Here is a 26,586-nt window from a genome sequence, read left to right as displayed (position 1 = left end):
TGTCATGACTATGTGATTCATTATCAATCACGTAATGGTGGGAATGTGTGGACAAAGGGGCTAATTCAGGTTGCATCGCAAATCGCGATCCTACCGGAATTTTTGCGGTCAGCACGTGGGTGCATGCACAGCGCCCGTACTGCACATGTGCCCGCACTTTCTGGTGCAGTAGAAAATTTGATTGCCTCTGCCTGTCAATCAGGCAGAGGCGTCGCGGGGCGGGCGGGCAACGCTCTGTTTCCAGGGAGGAGATGTAGCGATGTGGGGGCAGAGCAGCACGAACGGTGGGTGGTGCAGTGCGAACGGGGGCATGTTGGGGGCGTGATCATGGCAGCTGCGTGACGTCACATGCAACCGCCGCAATGAGTAAGATGGCGCCGGGTCTCATGCGGACGCAGCCAAGCAGCGCCGGCAGGAGGCATCAATAATTTTTACGATGAAGCAGAAATTGCGAGGTGATCACAATTTCTGCTTCATCAAGGGGGGTGAGGCACCGGTCAGCATACTAGGGGTACTTGCCTAGCGATGCTAGGAATAGGACTAACCTTACTGTAAGGTAATGCACTGTGGAAGCAGGAACAAAAATTACACCTACATACTAAATGGGGTAATATTAGGGGATTCTGTACTGGAAAAAGACTTAGGTGTCCTCATAGATAGCAAGCTAAGCAGTAGTACCCAAAGTAGGACTGCAGCAAAGAAGGCTAATAAGATATTAGCATGCATAAAATGAGGAATTGATGCTAGGGACGAGAGTATTATACTCCCGTTATATAAATCACTAGTGAGGCCACATCTTGAATACTGTGTACAATTCTGGGCACCGTACTACAAAAAGGATATCCTGGAGCTAGAAAAGGTTCAGAGGCGGGTGACCAAACTAATCAAGGGTATGGAGACGCTGGAATACGAGGAAAGGCTTGCAAGGCTAGGCATGTTTACATTGGAAAAGAGACTAAGAGGGGACATGATCAACATCTACAAATGTATAAGGGGACAATACACAGAGCTCGGGAGGGACCTGTTTTCTATAAGATCAGCACAGAGGACACGTGGTCTCTCGCTTAGGTTAGAGGAGAGGAGTTTCCGCACATTGAGACAAAAAGGTTTTTTCACAGTAAGGATAATACGTGTTTGGAATTCCCTGCCTGAGAGAGTAGTAACTGCGGACTCAGTCAACACCTTTAAGAATGGGTTAGATAAATTCCTATTGGATAAAGATATCCAGGGTTATGGTGCGTAGGCAGGGCCGGATTAACAATGGGGTGGATGGAGCTGCAGCTCCAGGCCCCCCATAGAAAATAGGCCCACAGAACTCCAAACCAACTGGGCAAAGTTCCGACCACTGAACTCTGAAACTCTGCCGACTCAATCCTGAATACTCCTTAGGCTCCGCCTCCGGATCTGACCATAGCCCCGCCCCCTGGCCTATCCAAAGTTACCTTTTTGATGCCTCACAGTCAGACTCGTGCTGGGCTGTTGGTTAATCCCAGGTGGGTCGGTCCCCTGCTCTGTAACTCCTCCCACTATCGGGGCGTGGACAAGGCAGGGTCGTCGGGCTGGTGACATGCTGCTGTATATGGTACCAGTATTTCAGCTGCTGAGGCTGTGCTGCGCCCTGCTGTAACGCTGAGGAGATTCCTGATCAGTGCAGGAACTCCTCAGCAGTGTCTGCTGTGCTCTGATTGGCTGAGTGACTGAGTGTGATGTGTCACTCAGCCAATCGGAGCACAGCAGACACAGCACAGACTCCAGGACACCCCCACTCCCCACACACCAACAAGTAGCCGGGCAGCTGGCTGAGATAATATTGCAGAAGAGATGGTAAGTCACCTGACGGTGTGTCACACACTATATATCTATATACTGTAGTACTGTCCAGGATAATTACTTCTATAAGTGTGACTCCAAAACATACAAGTTCCATCTCTATCCTCTGGATTTACAGTAGCAGCGCCCCCTGTAACACCCTCCCTGCTGTATTGCAGTATGTGTACAGGTATTATCACTATACTATGTACACAATATGTACTCTGCATACAGTATATATGGATATGATATGTATATTCTATGTATGTGCTTTATGTATAAATATATATACTCTATATACATCTCCTATATAATAGCCCAAATCTGTGATTCTGTGCCTGGCCGTAACGCTGGGCGGAGTCACAATTCTGGGCGGAGTCACAGACGGAGGAGAGGTGGCTGGATCCTGCCTGCGATTCCCTGGCACGCTCCCCCTGGCTCCTCCACACGGCGGGTACTGGGGTGAGGGCTGTCACTCTCACCCGCCAGGGACCCTCCCTCACGTGGATGACGGCATGATGAGAGTTGCAGGAGCCACCAGAGCGGTTTACAGGCCAGAACCGCTGATGCGCCCCGCCACCTGCCCCTCCCCCAGGCGGGCGGCTCTGCTCAGGGAGCCAGTGGGGCGCACAATTGTCAGTGCCGGTAGGTGAGGGGGAGGCGGCGGCATCCCCGTGCGCCCGATGCCGCGGCAGATTTATGGTGATTCCGCACCATTATTAAATATATTGAGACAAATCACCTTGGGCAGCTCGGAGATGACACAGCAGCAGCAGGATATAGAGCAAAGATATTAGAACAACTTGATTGTAGAATTCAGAGGTCTGCACCAGAGGATAGGGAACTACGGGTCCAGGAGCAGCTATGAGCAGAGGACATCGCGGCCACCACTCCCTGCGAGGGAGAGAATCAGGCCAGCTATGTAGAACGTAGAACCACCCAGACAGGCAGTCCTCCAGTTCCGCCGGCAGACAACCGGCCCAGGGGGGCACTAAACAAACTGTGGTCCCCAGCAGTGGCAACCAGCACACAGTACACCCGTAGGGGTAAAAAACAGGGATTAGAGAGTCTGGAGCGTGGTCCCAAATGCCAGCATCGTGACACAAGCAGCCCCTGGCTCCGTAGCACACGGGCAGCGCAGGGGGAGATCTAACTCACCGCAACTCGTAGCTGGTGTTGCCGGCATGGAGTCGGCACAGAGAGCGTCTGGCAGACTCAGGCGGTGTCCCCTCCAGGCGGTCCTCAGCAGCGGCAGCCAGCCCAGCGTACACCCACAGGAGAGGGAGGCAAGGTTCAGGGAGGCAGGAGGGCGATGTTTAATATAAAATATGCAGCATGGCCCAAGCAGCCCCTGGCTCCGTTGCACACGGGCAGCACAGGGGGAAGATCCGGTTCACAGCGGTATTCAGCTGAAGCTGCTGGGTCGGGGCTGACACAGAGAGATAGACAAGCCCGAGTAATGTCCCCTCCAGGCGGGCGTCCAGCGCGGCACACGCTGAGGAGACGCGCCGCAGGGCCCGAACCGGAAGTCACAGCGCCATCAAAGGAGGGGGGAGAGCGGGGATAAGAAGCGTCCAGCAGCCTAACAGACGCCTCGTCCAGCGGCACACAGTAGCTCCCCGGCAGCACAACACCTTCCCCCACCAGATACAGGAACAACGGGCTCGGGGGGACTCCTCAGGATATGTAAGTCGGATACAGTGGCGGATCTTGCCACGGGCAAGCAGGACTTTTGCCCGGGGCGCCGCCTTCCGGAGGGCGCTGGCGCCATCCGGAGGGCGCCGCACCGTGGCAAGATCCGCCACTGCTGCCCGCTGTGTCCATGTCCGCCTCCGCTGCCGTCCCCGTCCCGATCCCCGTCCCCGTCTGCCTCCTGAAGGGAACTAGACGCTATGCGTCTAGTTTCCCTTCCTGGAGAGTAACTGCTGAGCGGTGCGCGATGACGTCATCGCGCACCGCACAGCAAAGGTCCTCTCTACGAAGGGAACTAGACTCATAGCGTCTAGTTTCCCTTCGTGGAGAGGACCTTTTGCTGTGCGGTGCGCGATGACGTCATCGCGCACCGCTCAGCATTCAAGCGGCGCTTTTAATGTACAGGGGGCGTAATTTACCACGCCCCCTGTATTAGGCCACGCCCCATTTCCTGCCCGGGGCGCTCTGCGCCCTTGAACCGGCCCTGGTCGGATAGTGTAGGTGGAGAGCGCCCGCACGGAGCTGCTACTCCATGTCCCGCTAGGCCACGCCCCCGCAGCAGCTCTGTGTTCTTCAGATTGGATCTGTTCGTGTTGACTGTCCTTGCGAGGCAGGACTAAAGTGGAGGAGGCTGAGGTCCCTACTGATCCAGCCAGGCTTATTGACATCAGCCAGACCAACCGCATACCCCAACAGAGGCAGCCCCCAGAGACACAGCCAGGGCTAGCCACTCTCGCAGGAACTGTCCTAGGTGATTGGGTCGAGTGGGTCGGCCAAAAGCTGGTGACTCCCAAGTTCCTCCTATTCTCAGGAATAGAGGACAAGCAGGCTAAGCAGTCGGCATTCATCACAAGCAGGCCAAGCAGCCGGGATTTATCACAACCAGGTCAAAGCGGCCGGGATTCATCACAAGCAGGCCAAAGCGGCCAAGATTCATCACAAGCAGGCCAAAGCGGCCAGGATTCATCACAAGCAGGCCAAAGCGGCCAGGATTCATCACAAGCAGGCCAAAGCGGCCGGGATTCATCACAAGCAGGCCAAAGCGGCCAGGATTCATCACAAGCAGGCCAAAGCGGCCAGGATTCATCACAAGCAGGCCAAAGCGGCCGAGATTCATAACAAGCAGGCCAAAGCGGCTGGGATTCATCACAAGCAGGCCAAAGCGGCCAGGATTCATCACAAGCAGGCCAAAGCAGCCAGGATTCATCACAAGCAGGCCAAAGCGGCTGGGATTCATCACAAGCAGGCCAAAGCGGCCAGGATTCATCACAAGCAGGCCAAAGCGGCCAGGATTCATCACAAGCAGGCCAAAGCGGCCAGGATTCATCACAAGCAGGCCAAAGCGGCCAGGATTCATCACAAGCAGGCCAAAGCACCTGGGATTCATCACAAGCAGGTCAAAGCGGCTGGGATTCATCACAAGCAGGCCAAAGTGTCCGGGATTCATCACAAGCAGGCCAAAGCGGCCAGGATTCATCACAAGCAGGCCAAGCAGACGGGATTCATCACAAGCAGGCCAAAGCGGCCAGGATTCATCACAAGCAGGTCAAAGCAGCTGGGATTCATCACAAGCAGGCCAAAGCGGCTGGGATTCATCACAAGCAGGCCAAAGTGTCCGGGATTCATCACAAGCAGGCCAAGCAGACGAGATTCATCACAAGCAGGCCAAAGCAGCCGGGATTTATCACAAGCAGGTCAAAGCGGCTGGGATTCATCACAAGCAGGCCAAAGCGGCCAGGATTCATCACAAGCAGGCCAAAGCGGCCAGGATTCATCACAAGCAGGCCAAAGCGGCTGGGATTCATCACAAGCAGGCCAAAGCGGCCAGGATTCATCACAAGCAGGCCAAAGCGGCCAGGATTCATCACAAGCAGGCCAAAGCGGCCAGGATTCATCACAAGCAGGCCAAAGCGCCTGGGATTCATCACAAGCAGGTCAAAGCGGCTGGGATTCATCACAAGCAGGCCAAAGTGTCCGGGATTCATCATAAGCAGGCCAAAGCGGCCAGGATTCATCACAAGCAGGCCAAGCAGACGGGATTCATCACAAGCAGGCCAAAGCAGCCGGGATTTATCACAAGCAGGTCAAAGCGGCTGGGATTCATCACAAGCAGGCCAAAGCGGCCAGGATTCATCACAAGCAGGCCAAAGCGGCCAGGATTCATCACAAGCAGGCCAAAGCGGCTGGGATTCATCACAAGCAGGTCAAAGCAGCTGGGATTCATCACAAGCAGGCCAAAGCGGCTGGGATTCATCACAAGCAGGCCAAAGTGTCCGGGATTCATCACAAGCAGGCCAAGCAGACGAGATTCATCACAAGCAGGCCAAAGCAGCCGGGATTTATCACAAGCAGGTCAAAGCGGCCGGGATTCATCACAAGCAGGCCAAAGCGGCCAGGATTCATCACAAGCAGGCCAAAGCGGCCAGGATTCATCACAAGCAGGCCAAAGCGGCTGGGATTCATCACAAGCAGGCCAAAGCGGCCAGGATTCATCACAAGCAGGCCAAAGCGGCCAGGATTCATCACAAGCAGGTCAAAGCGGCCAGGATTCATCACAAGCAGGTCAAAGCGGTTGGGATTCATCACAAGCAGGCCAAAGTGTCCGGGATTCATCACAAGCAGGCCAAAGCGGCCGGGATTCATCACAAGCAGGCCAAGCAGACGGGATTCATCACAAGCAGGTCAAAGCGGCCAGGATTCATCACAAGCAGGCCAAAGTGGCTGGGATTCATCACAAGCAGACCAAAGTGTCCGGGATTCATCACAAGCAGGCCAAAGCGGCCGGGATTCATCACAAGCAGGCCAAGCAGACGGGATTCATCACAAGCAGGTCAAAGCGGCCAGGATTCGTCACAAGCAGGTCAAAATGTCCGGTATTCATCACAAGCAGGCCAAAGTGTCCGGGATTCATCACAAGCAGGCCAAAGCGGCCGGGATTCATCACAAGCAGGTCAAAATGTCCGGTATTCATCACAAGCAGGCCAAAGTGTCCGGGATTCATCACAAGCAGGCCAAAGCGGCCGGGATTCATCACAAGCAGGTCAAAGTGTCCGGTATTCATCACAAGCAGGTCATAGTGTCCGGGATTCATCACAAGCAGGTCAAAGCGGCCAGGATTCATCACAAGCAGGCCAAAGCGGACGGGATTCATCACAAGTAGGTCAAAGCGGCCAGGATTCATCACAAGCAGGCCATAGTGTCCGGGATTCATCACAAGCAGGCCAAAGCGGCCGGGATTCATCACAAGCAGGCCAAAGCACCCGGGATTCATCACAAGCAGGCCAAAGCGGCCGGGATTCATCACAAGCAGGCCAAAGCGGCTGGGATTCATCACAAGCAGGCCAAAGCGGCTGGGATTCATCTCAAGCAGGCCAAAGCGGCCGGATTCATCACAAGCAGGCCAAAGCAGCCGGGATTCATCACAAGCAGGCCAAAGCACCCGGGATTCATCAAAAGCAGGCCAAAGCACCCGGAATTCATCACAAGCAGGCCAAAGCGGATGGGATTCATCACTAGCAGGCCAAAGCGGCCGGGATACATCACAAGCAAGCTAAGCAGCCGGGACTCGTTGCAAGCAGGCCAAAGCGGGTGGGATTCATCACTAGCAGGCCAAAGCGGCCAGGATTCATCACAAGCAGGCCAAAGCGGGTGGGATTCATCACAAGCAGGCCATAGTGTCCGGGATTCATCACAAGCAGGCCAAAGCGGCCGGGATTCATCACAAGCAGGCCAAAGCACCCGGGATTCATCACAAGAAGGCCAAAGCACCCGGGATTCATCACAAGCAGGCCAAAGCGGCCGGGATTCATCACAAGCAGGCCATAGTGTCCGGGATTCATCACAAGCAGGCCAAAGCGGCCGGGATTCATCACAAGCAGGCCAAAGTGTCCGGGATTCATCACAAGCAGGCCAAAGCACCCGGGATTCATCACAAGCAGGCCAAAGCACCCGGAATTCATCACAAGCAGGCCAAAGCGGATGAGATTCATCACTAGCAGGCCAAAGCGGCCGGGATACATCACAAGCAAGCTAAGCAGCCGGGACTCGTTGCAAGCAGGCCAAAGCGGGTGGGATTCATCACTAGCAGGCCAAAGCGGCCAGGATTCATCACAAGCAGGCCAAAGCGGGCTGGATTCATCACAAGCAGGCCAAAGCGGCCGGCATTCATCACAAGCAGGTCAAAGCGGCCAGGATTCATCACTAGCAGGTCAAAGTGGCCGGGATTCATCACAAGCAGGTCAAAGCGGCCAGGATTCATCATTAGCAGGTCAAAGCAGCCGGGATTTATCACAAGCAGGCCAAAGCGGCTGGGATTCATCACAAGCAGACCAAAGCGGCCAGGATTCGTCACAAGCAGGCCAAAGCAGCCGGGATTCATCACAAGCAGGCCAAAGCAGCCGGGATTCATCACAAGCAGGCCAAAGCAGCCGGGATTCATCACAAGCAGGCCAAAGCAGCCGGGATTCATCACAAGCAGGCCAAAGCGGCCCGGATTCATCACCCACAGGACGAGCAGCCAGAACTCACAACCAGCTCACCAGCAGCCTTTTCGCATACAGCAGGAGCCTCCCAGCTTGCCGTGTCCCAGCTCACAAGTTGCCTGAGGTGACTATTGACTGCTTATTCGGGGAAGAGTTCCTTTTGTGGTTTTTCATAGTAGTTTCGTCTGTGTTTGTTATGTAGTAGTGCTACCTGTATAGTGTGTTACAAAGGTGTTTTCATATGTAATGTTAAATATGAAATAAAGGTGCATTTTGTACTTTGCTATTGTGTCCTTACTGCGTGATTCCTGACCCATACCGGGCACTGGGGTAACCGCACTGAGCTGTAAGGACAGCCTTTCTGAAGGCTGCTCCCATAATAAGTGCACATAAACCCAGTGTCCTCATATTTGGTGGCAGCGGTGGGATCACACAGTCCCATAAACTGGGCAGAACTAGGGGAACTTATCGTTATAAGGCCAGGTTCTGTTGGCGCATTAGCCCAGAACCTTATAGTATAGAACCACACAAGTAGGGCTTGCATACGCCAGAGCATCTAGCAGTATAAAATGTAGGACAGCGAGGAGCAGCGGGCATGGCAGTAGTGAGAGCACCCCTACAGGAGGGCCCGCAAGCTGGAGCTGCAAGTACTGGGCCAGTCCAAAGACATCCCCTTTGTGGACACAGACAACCGGAGGTCCTCATCGGCTGGCTTGGCGAATAGGTGCGTACACACCCCACGGGCCCAGATGACGAGACTAATGGGGCCCCTACTGAGGACCGGGTTGCAGAGACCCCTGCGCAGTGGTCAGACGATACCCTCCCCGCCAGGCTCCTTGCGGCGTTTGATACCCTGGGGCACCGGGGACCCCATCTCGGGTTCCGGGATGTCCCGCCATTCTGGGAGGCCGAGACAGACATTAATACACACCTCCAAATGTTTGAAAACTTGATGGGAGTCCATGGTATCGGTCACGAGGATTGGCCCAGCTTGACCGGGAAGGTCCCGGAAGCCTACCAGGAGCTCAGTATCCAGGAATGTGGGGAATATGCAGAGCTGAAGAAGGCACTACTGGCCTGATTTCAGATCATGGTGGAGACCTACCGCCAGCAGTTCTGTAGTGCCAGGAAGAAGGAAGGGAGCTCCTACGTGGAGTATGGCTCACTGCTACAGAGCCTCTACCAAAAATGGACTGAGGGGAAGCAGGCTGCCAGTGCTGGGCAGCTCACAGATTTGATGGTGCTGGAACAACTTCTTGCCCAGCTACCAGCAGACCTCCGGGAGTGGGTGGCGGATCGCAACCCCACCAACCCTGGCAAAGCTGCCCAACTAGCTGACAAATTCCTCACCAACCGGTCATGGTGGAGGAACTCACTCCCAGCCACTTCCACCAGGATTCAGCAATCCACAATGACCAATCCCACAGGTCCCCTGATGGGAGCCCCCGAGAACCCCAGCAGCCAACTTTCCACCCCCTGTGCCGAGGTCTCAAACCCCAATAGGACCTTTCGACTGCTACCGGTGTGGGCAGCCGGGGCAACTGCAGTGAAACTGCCCCGTGTCAGGTCCGGGTGTTTTTGTGAATCCGTTAACCCGGGACCAACCACAGGTGTAGGTGCTGGGGTATGAAGAAAGCAGGGAGCACGAAGAAAGTTCCGTTCTATATATTTATTGAAATTAACAATTCCAGTAAAGAGTTAAATGACAAGTTTGTTAATCATCATATCATACTGAAGTATTGCAGGAATGGCAGAAATAATATGCAGGATAAATCTCAAAGACAAATAAAAGAAATGTTCATGGTACTGTATGCAAAAACAAGCTGATGAATAAATGTTGAATTGTCCAAATATAAACAAGCTTTGATGCTGAACTGCAGAATGTGATTAACTGGATAATGCAGACATGAAGAAATAACTGTAAGGATTTGCAATGGAGTTTTGAGAGTTAACTGAGAGACTGTGAAGAATTATCCTTGTTATAACAACATAGCAAATATAAAGTACTGAATTGGGTTACTTGCGGGTTCCGGAGATCACTGTGAAACTGTAGTAGATGACAAGGTGATGAATGGGTTAAATGCAGAGTTGAACAAACGAACAGCTGAGGGAAATGGAATCCTCCAAACTTTGTATGGTAGACAGACAAGGTAACCTCATGCAAGACTCTGGGAATTCAACTGTTTCCAGTAGGTGTGCAATTAACTGACAGCACAGCAGAGAGCCGGTGGATCTTTCATCAGTGAAGGCTGCAGACGGACCTCTGGGAACGGAGGCGATATCTGGACCACGGGAATCACACAGGAATGCACGGAGAGAGCTCAGAGCTAGAGCACAGCGTTGATACAACAAAGCACTGGCCCAGAGTAACATGATCCCAGCCTACTTAAAGGCAGCACAAGCACGGGATTGGCTTACACCTGCCCACAGGTGTTTTCACAAGTGCTCTGTATTACCTATTTGGTCTCCAACATGGCCACCTCCTATACAGCAGACACACCGCAGTGCCTTAGGCCATTTGGTCCCCGCACTCCCAGTTCCCAGACTCTGCATTACCTGTGCCACTGATCACGCCGCGTCCCCACACGGGCGCACAGCACCGCGAGCAACCGCACTGGCAATGGATGAATCCCAGAACCCGCAGAGGTGAGAAACCGGTTCGTGACAGTACCCCCTCTTCTAAGGGTGGTCTCCGAACACCTTTGAACCTTATCAGGATTTTTGGAGAAGTATTTCTGTACCAGTCTTGGAGCATGAACATCTTCAGAGAAAACCCAGGATCTCTCCTCCGGACCGTAAACCTTCCAGTCGACCAGAAACTGTAAACGTCCATATCGGGAACGTGAGTCCACAATCTCTTTAACCTCAAATTCCTCATTCTGCAAAGAGTGAACTTTAGGAGATTTGGACTGGGTAGTACGGAACTTATTGAGAATCAAAGGCTTCAGTAAAGATGTATGAAAGGCGTTAGGAATTCTCAAAGACGGTGGCAACTTGACTTTGTATGACACAGGGTTGAGTACTTTTACAATGGGAAATGGACCAATAAACTTGGGAGCAAATTTCTTAGAAGGAACTTTGAACCTGAGATTGCGCGTAGAAATCCAAACTTGGTCTCCCACCTTGTAATTCGGTACAGCTTTACGTTTTCTATCTGCAAAAGATTTATAACGAGCGGAAGTTTTGACCAACGACTTACGCACACAACTCCAGATTCTGGATAGACGTTGAAGCTCTTGATCTGCTGCTGGAACCTCTAGGGCTGGCAATGGATGGAACTCCGGCACACGAGGATGAAAGACGAAGTTAACATAAAAGGGCGTAGATTCTGAAGACAAATGGAAGAGATTATTATGAGCAAATTCTGCCAATGGAAGGTAGTCAACCCAGTCATCCTGTGAGGACGATATATATAGCCGGAGAAATGTTTCAAGGTCTTGGTTTACTCTCTCAGTTTGTCCATCTGTCTGAGGATGATATGCAGAAGAAAAGTTCAACTTGACATTTAAAGATGAACAAAGCGACCTCCAAAACTTGGCCACAAACTGTGTTCCCCGATCAGAGATGATCTCTCGAGGAAGGCCATGCAACTTGAAGATTTCAGAGATGAACAATTTGGCTAGTAAAGGGGCTGATGGTAATCCAGTTAATGGAATGAAATGTGCCATTTTTGAAAATCGATCCACTATCAACCAAATGGTATTTCACCCTTTTGATGGAGGTAGATCGGTCACGAAATCCATTGAGATATGAGTCCATGGTTGCTTGGGTATGGATAATGGATGTAATAAACCTGGTGGAGAACTTCTTGGACTCTTATGTTGGGCACATTTAGGACATGCTGCAATAAACTCTTGGACATCGGCTTTGAGACGTGGCCACCAATAAGACTGTTGAATAAACTTGAGAGTCTTTAGAACCCCAGGATGACCCATGAAGGAAGAGGAGTGAGCCCAGGTAAGCAGCCGTTTTCGAAGATGTGTGGCGACAAAGGTCTTACCAGGCGGAGGAACTGGAGAGGTTCGAGTCATTAAAAAGGACGTAGAATTCACAATGGCTTGATTCGTGGTAGCATCATTTGATTCAGAAGAAGCAAAGGACCGAGAAAGGGCATCTGCCTTTTTGTTCTGAGATCCTGGACGATAGGTGAGCTTGAAATTAAATCGTGTGAAGAAAAGCGCCCATCGAGCTTGTCGTGGATTTAAGCACTGAGCTGACTGCAGATATAGAAGATTCTTATGATCAGTATATACTGTAATGCGATGTTGTGCTCCTTCTAGAAGGTATCTCCACTCCTCGAATGCCAACTTGATGGCAAGTAATTCTTGCTCGCCGATTGCATAATTACGCTTGGCCGGGAGGAACTTTCGGGAGAAATATCCGCAGGGATGGACTTTTTTATCTTCAAAGACTTGTGACAACACAGCTCCTACTGCTTCTGTAGATGCATCCACCTCTAGTAGAAAGGGACGATTCAAATCAGGCTGTCGAAGAATGGGGGCTGACACAAAGGCTTGCTTTAAATCAGAGAAGGCTTTGATTGCTTCAGAAGACCAGTTCGTAGGATTTGCTCCCTTGCGAGTTAGGGCTGTGATGGGAGCAGCTAATGTAGAATAATTCTTAATGAATCTCCTATAGAAATTAGCAAAGCCAAGAAATCGCTGAATCCCCTTGAGAGTTGTAGGAGTGGACCAATCTCGGATAGCTTGCGTCTCTGGGATGGATAGCGGATAAATTTGTCCCCTAGGAGGGGTTTTGCCCGGAACCAGGACGACTGGGCAGTCCCATTCACGATGAGGAGGTAGAGAGTCTGCTGCTTGTTTACTGGAAACATCCGCAAAGGATTGATACACCGGAGGTAGATCGAGAAGGCTAATTGACCGGAGAGGTACAATTGAAACTACACAGTCCTTGGTACAAGATTTACCCCACGAAAGGACTTCCATGGTTTGCCAATTAAGTTGAGGATTATGTTTCTGCAGCCAAGGTAAACCAAGTATCACATCTTGAGAGGCTTTGGGAATCACGTAGAAGGAGAGGTATTCGGAATGGAGCACACCAACTTTCATCTTGAGACATACGGTTTGATGAGTAATTATACCATCTGGAATTCGACTTCCATCCACTGCTGTAACAGCAACTGCTGCTTCCAGAGGCATGGTTTGAACTTTAGACCGTATGACAAAGGCTGAGGAGATGAAGTTCTCGGCTGCCCCGGAATCTAGGAGAGCTGAAACTTTCACTGTAGAACTTGGAACTTCTAATTTAATGGACAAGGTTGGCTCTTTCCCAGAACGTGATTCTAAAGTAACTCCTAGCTTAACCTCTCTTGAATAAGCTAGGAGGCGAGAGTTTCCCGGTCGGAGTTTGCAGAATTTAACTAAATGTTCGGAGGACCCACAGTACATGCAGAGGTTACCCTGTCGACGATGAAGTCGTTCCTCCTCTGTGAGGCGAGAGCGCCCAATCTGCATAGGTTCTTCTGTCGTTACCGGAGACTGTGATGAAGAATCTTGTCGAGGCCAAGGATGATAACGTGGACTGGATCGCTCTGCCCTGGATTTCTCTAAACTTCGCTCCCTGTAACGTAGGTCAAGTTTGTTACAGAGAGAAATCAATTCATCCAGTTTAGTTGGCACATCCCGGATAGTTAAATCATCCTTGATTCTCTCTGAAAGTCCATTCCAAAATGCGGCGATCAGGGCCTCCTCATTCCAGTTTAACTCTGAAGACAATGTGCGAAACTGAATAATATATTGACTGATAGGACGTAAACTTTGACGTAGACGGAGAATCTCCAAAGATGCTGAGGTGGTCCTGCCTGGTTCGTCAAAGATTCTCCGGAAGGATGATACGAACTCCTTGTAATTAGAGAGGATAGGATCACCTCTTTCCCATAATGGTGATGCCCACTCCAGAGCCTGACCGGAGAGGAGGGCAATAATATATGCAACCTTAGAACGAGCTGATGGGAAACTAGCGGATAACAGTTCGAACTGGATCTCGCATTGATTCAGGAATCCTCTGCAAAGTTTTGGAGTTCCGTCAAACTTACTCGGAGAGGGTAACTGCAAGCGGGACGTAGGCAGCGTCACAGGAGAAGCTGTAGTAGTTACTGGGACAACCGGAGTTGGAATCTGGACTTGAGACGTTTTAATAGCCGTATGAAGAGTCTCTAAACGGTCTGCCAAAGTTTGCATAAACTGCACTATTTGTGTCTGTATAGACTCCTGGTTTTCCAGACGGGAAAGGATATCTGACGTAGCACCGCCTCCTGCGAATTGGTCACTTGACGGATCCATGTGGCCAGTGCTTACTGTCAGGTCCGGGTGTTTTTGTGAATCCGTTAACCCGGGACCAACCACAGGTGTAGGTGCTGGGGTATGAAGAAAGCAGGGAGGACGAAGAAAGTTCCGTTCTATATATTTATTGAAATTAACAATTCCAGTAAAGAGTTAAATGACAAGTTTGTTAATCATCATATCATACTGAAGTATTGCAGGAATGGCAGAAATAATATGCAGGATAAATCTCAAAGACAAATAAAAGAAATGTTCATGGTACTGTATGCAAAAACAAGCTGATGAATAAATGTTGAATTGTCCAAATATAAACAAGCTTTGATGCTGAACTGCAGAATGTGATTAACTGGATAATGCAGACATGAAGAAATAACTGTAAGGATTTGCAATGGAGTTTTGAGAGTTAACTGAGAGACTGTGAAGAATTATCCTTGTTATAACAACATAGCAAATATAAAGTACTGAATTGGGTTACTTGCGGGTTCCGGAGATCACTGTGAAACTGTAGTAGATGACAAGGTGATGAATGGGTTAAATGCAGAGTTGAACAAACGAACAGCTGAGGGAAATGGAATCCTCCAAACTTTGTATGGTAGACAGACAAGGTAACCTCATGCAAGACTCTGGGAATTCAACTATTTCCAGTAGGTGTGCAATTAACTGACAGCACAGCAGAGAGCCGGTGGATCTTTCAGCAGTGAAGGCTGCAGACGGACCTCTGGGAACGGAGGCGATATCTGGACCACGGGAATCACACAGGAATGCACGGAGAGAGCTCAGAGCTAGAGCACAGCGTTGATACAACAAAGCACTGGCCCAGAGTAACATGATCCCAGCCTACTTAAAGGCAGCACAAGCACGGGATTGGCTTACACCTGCCCACAGGTGTTTTCACAAGTGCTCTGTATTACCTATTTGGTCTCCAACATGGCCACCTCCTATACAGCAGACCCACCGCAGTGCCTTAGGCCATTTGGTCCCCGCACTCCCAGTTCCCAGACTCTGCATTACCTGTGCCACTGATCACGCCGCGTCCCCACACGGGCGCACAGCACCGCGAGCAACCGCACTGGCAACGGATGAATCCCAGAACCCGCAGAGGTGAGAAACCGGTTCGTGACACCCCGAGGTCAATGCAGCTCCGCTCTGATCGCCCTAGCCTATGAGCGCCCATTTAATGGGCCAGGAGCGGAAGAGGGGCTGGATCTGTATATGGATGGGGATGAAGACAGTGAGGGGGTCTACGCAGGGGATCTGGTGGGGAACACCGGGGTGCCCGCCCCTAGGGGTGGCCACATGCAGCCAGTATGGGTCAAGGGCCGGAAAGTAACCAGACTCTGAGACTCTGGTGCCTCCTTGACTCTTGTGGTGCCTGACCTAGTACCCCCGGGCCTCCTGCAACAGCAGTGTACAACCATCTGCACCGCAGAAGGCCAGGAGAGAGACATTCCCATAGCCCTGGTTCAGATGGACTGGCAGGTCAGACAAGGATCAGTAGAAGGGGGCGTGCTCAGCGGACTGCCCGCCAAAGTCATCCTGGGTAGTGACCTCGGCCAGGGGCTCGTGACACACTTCGTGCAACCCGTTACCTGGAGCCAGACCCGTGGAGTAATGAGGGGAGGTACAATTCCCCGACCGCAGAACCCCAAGCCAAACAAGAGGCCCCCCTGGAGCGCCACCCTGGAATGAGGCCCCGGACTTGAGATGGTAAGAGAACCAAGTGACCCTGACTTACCAACCATGTCTGACGTGGGGAAGGGAGACCAAGAGAAATTTAGGAAGGCCCAGGCCACCGACACCTCCTTGGCAGAGTTGCGCCAGGCCGCGTAACAGGGATTCCCGGACCGGGGTGGGAACCGCATAGTCTGGGAAAAGGGGCTTCTGTATAGAATGGTCACAATGCAGCCTGACCTGGGCCCTGGCACCTTCTCCAAGCAACTGATAGTCCCCACAGACTATAGACCCGAGCTCCTCGCCCTGGCACACGACATCCTGGCAGCCGGCCATCTTGGCACCCGCAAGACACGGAAGCAGTTAGTAAAGAACTCTTCTGGTTGCGGGTGTCTCGTGAGGTAAAAGAGTACCGCGTCTCGTGTGACACTTGCCAGCGGCTGGCAGGAGCCCCAACCAAAGCCCCATTGCTGCCCATGCCCATCATAGGAGAACCATTTAGAAGGGTAGCCATAGACATAGCAGGCCCCCTGAAGGTGCCCAGCCGGTCCGGTAAAAAGTATATCCTGACCCTGGTGGATGTGGCCACCAGGTACCCTGAAGCCATGGCTCTCGCCTTTATAGATGCAGAGCACATGGTACAGGCCCTGGTTGACATCTTCAGTAGAGTAGGTTACCCCCAGGAGGTGCTCAAAGACCAGGGATCGCAATTTCAGGGAGAGCTAGTGAAGACCCTGTGGAAGAAGTGGGGGGTGAGGGCCATCTGAACCACTGCTTATCACCCCCAAACCAATGGGTTGTGTGAGAGATTCAATGGGACCCTCAAGTTCTTGCTCAAGGCATACATCCACTCGGAGGGGAAGGACTGGGAGAAGGCACTGCCGCAACTCCTGTGGCCGGAGAGACTAACCAGCCACAAGTGTAATGGTGACCGCGGCACTGAAGGGGTTAACCCCTAGTGCCCGGCACCATTAGGAGGACAATGGGCGCTTGGCACCACTTTTAAACTGAGCACTGGCGCTAGTCGCCATCTTTAAATGTATTGTGGGTGCTAGGCACCGGGTATTTAAAATATGTTTAATAATGTGTCATATGTTATATCGCTGCGCAGTTGGGGAATGATGGACAGTTATAGAACTTCATGGACAGGGCACTTATGAGAAAAGTACAAAGTATTTTGTTTCTAAAAGACCTTGACAATTGTTCAGCAACTTGTACATAGCAGGTCATATGTTAATTGTCCTAGCTCCAGCAGGGTGGCGATTAGCAGGCCTTTTGGTCGGCAAATGTTTTCTTTCAGGTACAAATGAAGGTTTGGAAAGAAGACTCTGTGCCTTCAGCATCTCCTGTGGTGTGATAACTCAGAACTGGTTTTGCATGGAGACACAAGGGGCTGCTAAATCAGATTGTGTTTTATGAATGCAAACTAGTGGGTTTAGTTTACCAACAGTTTGATGTAAGATTTCTTAGGCTGCATTATGTGTGATGCAGATTATGTTTAATTTACAGTATAAGAACGTTGTCTATGTGTGAGAGGGTGAATGCAATTGAAATGCAAGTTACATTTACATTTGTGAAAGAGACAGGAACATGGTAATCAGATTGTGTTTGGGAAAGCCACTGGTTTGGTTATATATGAAGAGGAGCAGGAATGTGCTTTATCTAATTCTTAACTATTGAATTGTATCTTGTATTTATTTATATTATGTGCGATAACCTGATTGGTTGGAGAAGACAGGGAGGGCTTACCCCCCTGTGGTACTGTGTGTAGAACAGAGATAAAAAGAAGAGGCCTGTGAGCCTCCAGAGTGTATTATACCAACTACTTTCTGCTGTGAACATCTTGCTGTACTGCTGAGTTCTTTTCAGAACTATTTGTTGGCATTAAAACATCTGCCTCAAGAAGATTGCGTCATCTTGTGACCTACAAGTCTATGCGAAACATAGCCCCGTTCACCGGCTGTCTAGGGTGAATCAGCGTCTCCAAGTTCCGCCTTCCGCCAGCTACCGGTAGAGGACTAGTGGGGATTCGTCAATACCACACAGGTGTGGTAACGCAGTGTGTCGGCACATACAGAGCAGAACCGTGGTTCCAAACGCCACGGCAGGTTAGGAGTTTGGTGGTGGCAGCATAAATCCGCCCACAGCATAGTGCATGGAGTCAGTAACAGGCGGTTACTGACAGTAAGCGGGAATCCCCTATGTGGTCATGTCCCGTGTGACCTAAGCATCCATTCTGTGTACTGGGAATGAGACCGTCCGGTCACATAAATTGGCGGACTTCAGCGGAATGTCCAAGGACGATTTGGAGATCGTGTGTCAGCAGAAGGGTGTGGAGATCCCTTCCAACGCGTCCAAGAGCGTCATGAGGGCGGCGCTCATAAGCTTTGAGGAGTCAAGTCGAAAGGAGGTGGAAAGCACTGACGGTGTCAGCATCGCAGAGGACGGCCCAACAGTAGACCTTCATAAGGAACAGGTGAGACCCACAAGCCCCGCCCCCTCTCACAGCAGCAATGTTTCACAGCAATTCCTAGCAGGGCCAGGATCCCAACGTCCCAGGGGGGTCGGAACAGATAACCTAGCGGATCAGCTAGCGGAATTGGGGGAGAGGGCAATGGAGCAAGAACGCATGCTTGTCATTCGGATGTGGCATGCGGAGCGGGCACCACAGGCCGTGGTACCCCGGGAGCCATTGTCAGCTGTTGTGCACAGATCGGGACGCATTCAGTTTGCCAAGTTTGCAGACAGTGATGGGGACATTGATGGACATTTACAAGTTTTTGAAAGGACTTGTAAACTACATGATTTACCCAAGTCAGAGTGGGCGAGACACCTTGTGCCCACTCTGCATGAAGAGGCCTTGGAGGCCTATCGAGGAGTGGCCACGGAGGACTGTGGGGACTACGACAAAGTCTCATGGGCCCTCCTCCAGTGATTCTTCATCACTCCAGAGTCTTACAGGAAAAAGTTCAGAGACTTGCCCAAGAATCCTAGCAGCACCCATGAGCAGTTCGCCACCCAGCTGCGGCAGTACGTGGTGAAGGATTCTGAAACCACTACATGGGACGCACTGATCGACCTGATCTGCAGGGAGCAGTTCTACCGCAGGTGCGCCCCAGAAGTGAAGGAGTGGGTGCTAGACCGGGAGTCACCCAGCTTAAAGATGGCTGCCCAGTTAGCCGACAAGTATGTGGCAATTCGGCCACAGGGGCAAAAGCTCCCAACCAGCAGCCAGCTCCAAAAGACTGTACCACCAGCGGGACACCCCTTTCAGCTCATCACCCCCAAAGACAAGCATCTTCCAACCCGGGTGCTCTTGGCCAGCAACCGCACCGCAGCGTCCCTGCAACTGATCAGAGATCATCGGTGCCACGACTGGAGAAGAAGTGCTATGGCTGTGGGAAAATCGGACATCTGAGGATGAACTGTCCTGCATCCCAAGCACCCCAGACTCGTGCCCCAAATCCGAGTGCTGGAACCCGGTTCGCTTGTTTGACGTGTGGAGATGAGCCTACAGAGACTGTTCCCCCTCCAGTCAGTGTGGCGAGAGACAGGTACACTCTGCGGAGAGAGTCACCTGCATGGCCAAACAGCCCCTACACAATATGTGGAGGCACCTGCAGCCGGTCCACGTGGGACCCCTGCAGGGGGAAGACCTAAGAGACTCTGGGGCCTCAATCACTGTGGTGAGCCCCCACCTTATAGATACTGCTGCAGTATTGCAGGGTCGCACTGCCAAGGTCACCCTGGCAGATGGAACGGAGAAAGAGGTTCCCATGGCAAGAGTCTACCTGGACTGGGGAGCTGGACCAGAGTTGCGAGAAGTTGCCGTCATGGATGGTCTCCCAACTGATGTGGTCCTAGGAAATGACCTGAGTGGTGGGATCGTCACCACGTTTGCTGGCGCCATTCCCCGGAGTCAAGTTCCACAACCACCGTTGACATCAGCTACTCCAGCACAGCCCAGCCTAGAGGAAAAAACTACAGCTGCTAGACAACTGCCAGCACAGCCAACCACAGCATCAACCAGCCCAGAGGAAAAGATTACAGCGGCTAGATCAGCACGTCGACCCCGCATGCCTTTTGCCTCTGGTATGCCTACGTCCCCTAGCAATGCAGAGGATGTTGGTTCCAGCTCGTTTGATCCTGTGGGGGTGCCCAATGATGCTCCTGACCCAAGTGGTTTGCCAACTCCGGCGGTGAGTATGAGAAACCACACTGACTTTTCCATGACTGACCCCTACCAGACTGACCCTAATAGTCCCCACCTAGATCCCCCTGTAGTGTGTCCCAATTTAGGAGAGATTGAGGGCCGCAGGCAGGAGTTTAGGGAGGCTCAGCTCTCTGACCCATCCCTGAAAGGCATGAGGCGCCACTTTAGCAGCGGCCTTGACAGGGTTGGGGCAGGAAGTTTGACCTGGCGGGAAGGGTTAAGGTACAGGGTAGACAGGAAAGTGGGAGGGGATAGACCAGATAGGGAACGTGTCCAACTGGTCCCCCCAGGGAACTTTCCTGAGCAACCGGTGTCGGTTGCCAGTGAAACCCCTTTGGACAGCCACTCAGAGATAGACCGTACCTTGAAGTGCCTGACACTGAGCTTACCCTGGTCTGGAATGTCGGATGACGCCCAGACCAACTGTAAGGCTGGTGCCATGCGTTGGCAGCTCGGGCACTCCAGCGGTTGTGTTGTCTCTGGGCCTCTGCCCATAGGAGAACCTTTACAGCAAGTTGCTGTGGACATAGCAGATCCCCTGCCTATGGGGGTAATTCCAAGTTGATTGCAGCAGGATTTTTTATAGCAACTGGGCAAAACCATGTGCACTGCAGGGGAGGCAGATATAACATGTGCAGAGAGAGTTAGATTTGGGTGGGGTGTGTTCAATCTGCAATTACCCCCTATGCTCAGTAGATCGGGCAAGACACGCAGCCTCCCTGTAGTGGATGCCACACAGGATCCAGAGGCTGGTGGTCTGGCCGCCATCACTATGGCACAGGTAGCGGACGAGGAGGAAAGAGCAGACCTAGGTGACAGGGTAGGTTTCCCGAGTCATAGGTCGACAGAGGAGGATTGGAGGGCAGGTCTGACAGTTAGGGCAGACAGTTGCCAGATAGGAATGACGGAGGTGCAGTGCCTGGGGCATCATGTGGGAGGAGACAGGGGTAGGACCAAAGCAGAGGCAACCAGAGGCTGTCCCCGGCCCGCATCACCCAGACTGGTACTGACCTTAGAACCTGTAAGGCCCTACGGACACACCGGGTATTTAAAATATGTTTAATAAGGTGTCATATGTTCTATCGCTGCGCAGTTGGAGAATGATGAACTGATGTACAGGGCACTTATGAGGAAAGTACAAGGTATTTTGTTTCTAAAAGACCTTGACAATTGTTGTTCAGCAACTTGTACATAGCCAGTCATATGTTAATTGTCCTAGCTAAAGCAGGGTGTCGATTAGCAGGCCTTTTGGTCGGCAAATGTTTTCTTTCAGGTACAAATGAAGGTTTTCAAAGAAGACTGTGCCTTCAGCATCTCCTGTGGTGTGATGACTCAGAACTGGTTTTGCATGGAGACACGAGGGGCTGCTAAATCAGATTGTGTTTTATGAATGCAAACTAGTGGGTTTCGTTTACCAACAGTTTGATGTAAGATTTCTTAGGCTGCATTATGTGTGATGCAGATTATGTTTAATTTACAGTATAAGAACGTTGTCTATGTGTGAGAGGGTGAATGCAATTGAAATGCAAGTTACATTTACATTTGTGAAAGAGACAGGAACATGATAATCAGATTGTGTCTGGGAAAGCCACTGGTTTGGTTATATATGAAGAGGAGCAGGAATGTGCTTTATCTAATTCTTATCTTTTGAAATGTAACTTGTATTTATTTATATTATGTGCGATAACCTGATTGGTTGGAGAAGACGGGGAGGGCTTACCCCCCTGTGGTACTGTGTGTGGAACTGAGATAAAAAGAGGAGGCCTGTGAGCCTCCAAGTGTATTATACCATCTTCTTTCTGCTGTAACATCTGCTGTATTGCTGAAGTTCTTTTCAGAACTATTTGTTGGCATTAAAACATCTGCCTCAAGAAGATTGCGTCATCTTGTGACCTACAGGGCTATGCGAAACATAGCCCCGTTCACCGACTGTCTAGGGTGAATCAGCGTCTCCAAGTTCCGCCTTCCGCCAGCTACCGGTAGAGGACTAGTGGGGATTCGTCAATATCACACAGGTGTGGTAACGCAGTGTGTCGGCACATACAGAGAAGAACCGTGGTTCCAAACGCCACGGCAGGTTAGGAGTTTGGTAGTGGCAGCATAAACCCGCCCACAGCATAGTGGGTGGAGTCAGTAACAGGCGGTTACTGACAGTAAGCGGGAATCCCCTATGTGGTCAGGTCCCGTGTGACCTAAGCATCCAATCTGTGTACTGGGGACGAGACCGTCCGGTTACAACTCCTGTTTGCCTACCGGCAGGTGGCGCAGGAGTCCACCGGCTACTCCCCCTTTGAGCTGTTGTATGGCCATTCCACACGGGGACCCTTAGACCTAGTCAAGGAGGGGTGGGAGGGTACCTTCCGGGACCTAGAACAGCCGTTCCTGCAGCACGTTGAACAACTGCAGGCCCGATTGAAGCGGGTGATGGGACTAGCCCAAGACCACTTAGTCCAGGCCCAGCACACCAGCCTCTGGGAAATGGTCCCAGGGCAGAAGGTGATGGTCCTAATACCAGTGAGGCATAACAAGTTCCAGGCCACCTGGGCGGGTCCATACACTGTCATTGAAAGTAAAGGCCCTGTCTCATACCTAGTGGCTCTGAACAAGCGGGGCCAACAATGCCATGTTTTCCACATAAACTGACTGAAGGCTTATGTGGAGAGGCACGTAGGGGCGATGGTGGTATGCAGCCCACACATGGGGGAGACAGAGCTAGGTCCCCTTCCCAACTTGTTAGAGGTAGCCAGTTGGAGCCAAATGGGGAAAATGGGGGAGGTACTCAGGGAGCACACAACCCAGTTCACCTGCCTACCTGGCTGCACCACACTGGCCACACACAACGGGGACACCGGAAAGGCCAAACCTTGTCGACAGGTCACGTACCGAATGACCCCAGGAGTGTTGAAACAGGTTAGAGCCGAGATATAGGAGATGTTGCAACTCGGAGTGATAGTCCTCTCCCTTAGCCCCTGGGCGGCCGGGGTGGTGCTAGTACCCAAAAAGGATGGTACCACCCGGTTCTGCGCCGACTACCGGAAGCTGCATGAGGTAACCGTGACAGATGCTTATCCCATGCCACGAATGGATGAGCTGTTGGAAAGGTTAGGTGGGGCCCGTTATGTGTCTACCCTGGATTTGAGCAAGGGGTATTGGCAAATACCCCTATCCAGAGAAGCACAGGAGTGCTCTGCATTCACCACCCCCTGTGGCCTATTTGAATTCACGAAGTTGTCATTTGGGATGAAGAATGCCCCGGTCACCTTCCAGCGCATGGTGGATCATGTGCTGGGGGTACCAGGAATTTGCCCACGCCTATCTGGACAACATAGCTATCTTTAGTGACAGCTGGGAGGAGCATCTGGCACGTCAGGGAGGTGCTGAACCGGATCCAACGAGCCTGTTTCACCATCTGCCCGGACAAGTGCCAAATGGGGATGGCTGAGGTCCAATACCTGGGGCACCGAGTGGGCGGGGGGCAACTGAGCCCTAAGCCTGCTAAGGTAGGGGCCATCCTCTCAAAAGCAGATACATGCTTTTCTGGGAACTGACAGTTACTGTCGGAAGTTTGTACCCCAATACAGTACCATAGCCGAGCCACTGACCGACCTGACTAAGAAGAAGCAAGGCAAACAGATAGTGTGGACTCCAGACTGTGAGCAGGCCTTCTCCCAGCTAAATCTGTGCTGTCCAACTCCCCCGTGCTAGCCACCCCTGACTTTGACAAAGTTTCTTGGCTCAAACCGATGCCTCTAACCATGGGCTGGGGGCCATCCTAAGCCAAGTGGAGAAGGATGGCTGAGACCACCCCATAGTATACCTTTCCCGAAAGCTGGTGGAGCGAGAGAGAGCCTATGCCACAATCGAGAAAGAGTGTTTAGCCATTGTGTGGGCCCTGAAGAAGCTCCAGACATATCTTTATGGGAAGGAGTTCACAGTCTTGACAGATCATCGCCCCTTATTTTTTGGACACAAATACATTTGCCCACTGTGCATTTCCTGGTTGGACACAGATGGCAGCAATGCCCAGAAACTGCCATACTTGCTGGTTACACATAAAGACCAGTAACAAACATGTAGCACCTGTCCACTCTCTTCACTGTTCAGTGGGTTTGCTGGTGTCTGCACTGACATAGAAATAGCGCAACACAACTAACTGCCCATGTTACATCCCTGGCTGCAGACACCTGTGGTTTACACAGGTATAAGGGACACACGCAGGATGACAGGGTCACCCTCACCCATGTGCACACTTTAAGCACCAGCAGTGTAGGTGATATCATATGCAACAGTCTGCAAAACACACATGTGGTATCATATAGAGCTGTCCAATAATAACCTTACACACTCAGTGAATATGTCACAGTGAGGTCCAGGAATTGCAGGCACAGGGCGTCTGCTGTCTCTCACAAATCACTTACACTGAGACTAAGGGACAGTCTGCAATCTACTTGGCAAGTCTAATCAACAGCATAGACAAGTGTAAGCAACAGTGTTGGTAAAGTAGAAACAGTTTGCAGACTGTCCCCTATTCCCTCCCAGAATGAGATACTGCAGACATGCTTCAATGTCCCTAGGCAATTGTTTATATTGCCTATAACTAAGGCCAGCACTGAGAATACACCATAGACCTGTCCAGTATAAGGTAACATATATAATGTATAATTCAAGTGCACAGTCTGGATACTGATTCCTAGAAGAAGAGGTGGGGCACCAGGCAGTGGGGCCCACCGAGGGTTTCTCCTGTACCCCTGTGGGCCAGTCCAACCCTGTATGTAACGTATCTGTTGCACACCTCCCAATTGTCTCCAGTAACTATAACGCTTTTCGGGCACTGGCCCACCTTTGGGATGCTTTATCACATGGGTCAGATGGAGGTGGGTGGGGGGGCACTTTGTTGCGCATGCGGGCAGGGCTATATTTCTGGTGGAACAGTCTGGAATGCCATTCATGAAACTCTTTTGAAAAATGTCGTCATCAGGAACAGCAATCCGGAACCTCCCAAAGGCATTTTTTTTTCTTATGGTCGGGTGTGGGGGTGAGGGAGGAACAAACACAGTGTGGGAAGCACCCGCTTCCTCCTAAGTGTCTTTGGAGTGCAGAGGGCTGCGGTGCCGACTGTCTGCCCCGTGTGTAAAAGGCCCTCCAAAAATGGCCGCCTCAATGCAAGAGACAGATGCTACAGGTCGTACTTGATCTCTAGCGTCTGTCAGTGACGCGGATGTGCCGGAAGATGCAGGAATGCATCTTCTCCCATGAAAACCCTGACAACAAGCATGAAACCCTTGGCAACAAGTAGGGGCCCCTGGCATCAATCAGGAAACCCCTGACAACCAGAAGTATAGCTAGACGCCATGGTGCCCGGAGCAAGGGTATGTTTTGGTGCCCCCCCCTGTACTGAATTGGGGTCCTAGCCACCATGTGAAGAGAAACAAAATTAAAAAATTCTAAACTGGTGACAGGGCCGGTTCTAGAGCTTGTGGAGCTCAGTTTCCTTTGGGTGCCTCCCATGTGTAAAATAAGGCCAGAGCAACAACAATAAAGGGGCATGGCAGCACGGATGGTGTTGTGGTTAGCATTACTGTCTCACAGCACTAAGGTCCCAGGTTTGATTCCCACCATGGCCCTAACTGTGCGGAGTTTGTATAGTCTCCCCGTGCTTCAGAGGGCTTCCTCCGGATTCCTCCGGCAATACAAAAATATAATGGTAGGTTAATTGGCTCCCAACAAAATTAACCCTGTTGTGTGTGTGTATATATATGTGTGTGTGTGTGTGTGTGTGTGTGTGTGTGTGTGTGTGTGTGTGTGTGTACATGTGATAGGGAACATAGATTGGAAACTCCTATGGAGCAGGGACTGATGTGAATGGACAAATATTCTCTGTAAAGCGCTGCGGAATATGTGCGCGCTATATAAGTAACTGCTAACAGTAAATAAATAATGGCTTCATTGGGAAGGTGCGTGGCCACAGAATAGTACCAATTCATATTACACGCACAGTTGTGTCCATTATTCACATTACACCGCACAGTAGAGCCCCTTATACACATTACACCACACAGTAGAGCCCCTTATACACATTACACCGCACAGTAGAGCCCCTTATACACATTACACCACACAGTAGAGCCCCTTATACACATTACACCACACAGTAGAGCACCTTATACACATTACACCACACAGTAGAGCCCCTTATACACATTACACTACACAGTAGAGCCCCTTATACACATTACACCACACAGTAGAGCCCCTTATACACATTACACAATGGTAGAGACACTTTGGAAGAAGCTGTATTTAACTATTTACTTGTTTAATTCAAATAAATTAAAAACACTATATCTGCCCCGACCGACCTGACCTCACAACCCCCCAGTTACTCAATGAAAATAAAGCCTCAAATGTAACCCCCCCC

Source organism: Pseudophryne corroboree, chromosome 5, assembly GCF_028390025.1.
Source record: "Pseudophryne corroboree isolate aPseCor3 chromosome 5, aPseCor3.hap2, whole genome shotgun sequence".
Taxonomy (NCBI): domain Eukaryota; kingdom Metazoa; phylum Chordata; class Amphibia; order Anura; family Myobatrachidae; genus Pseudophryne; species Pseudophryne corroboree.
This window is presented reverse-complemented; position numbering follows the sequence as displayed.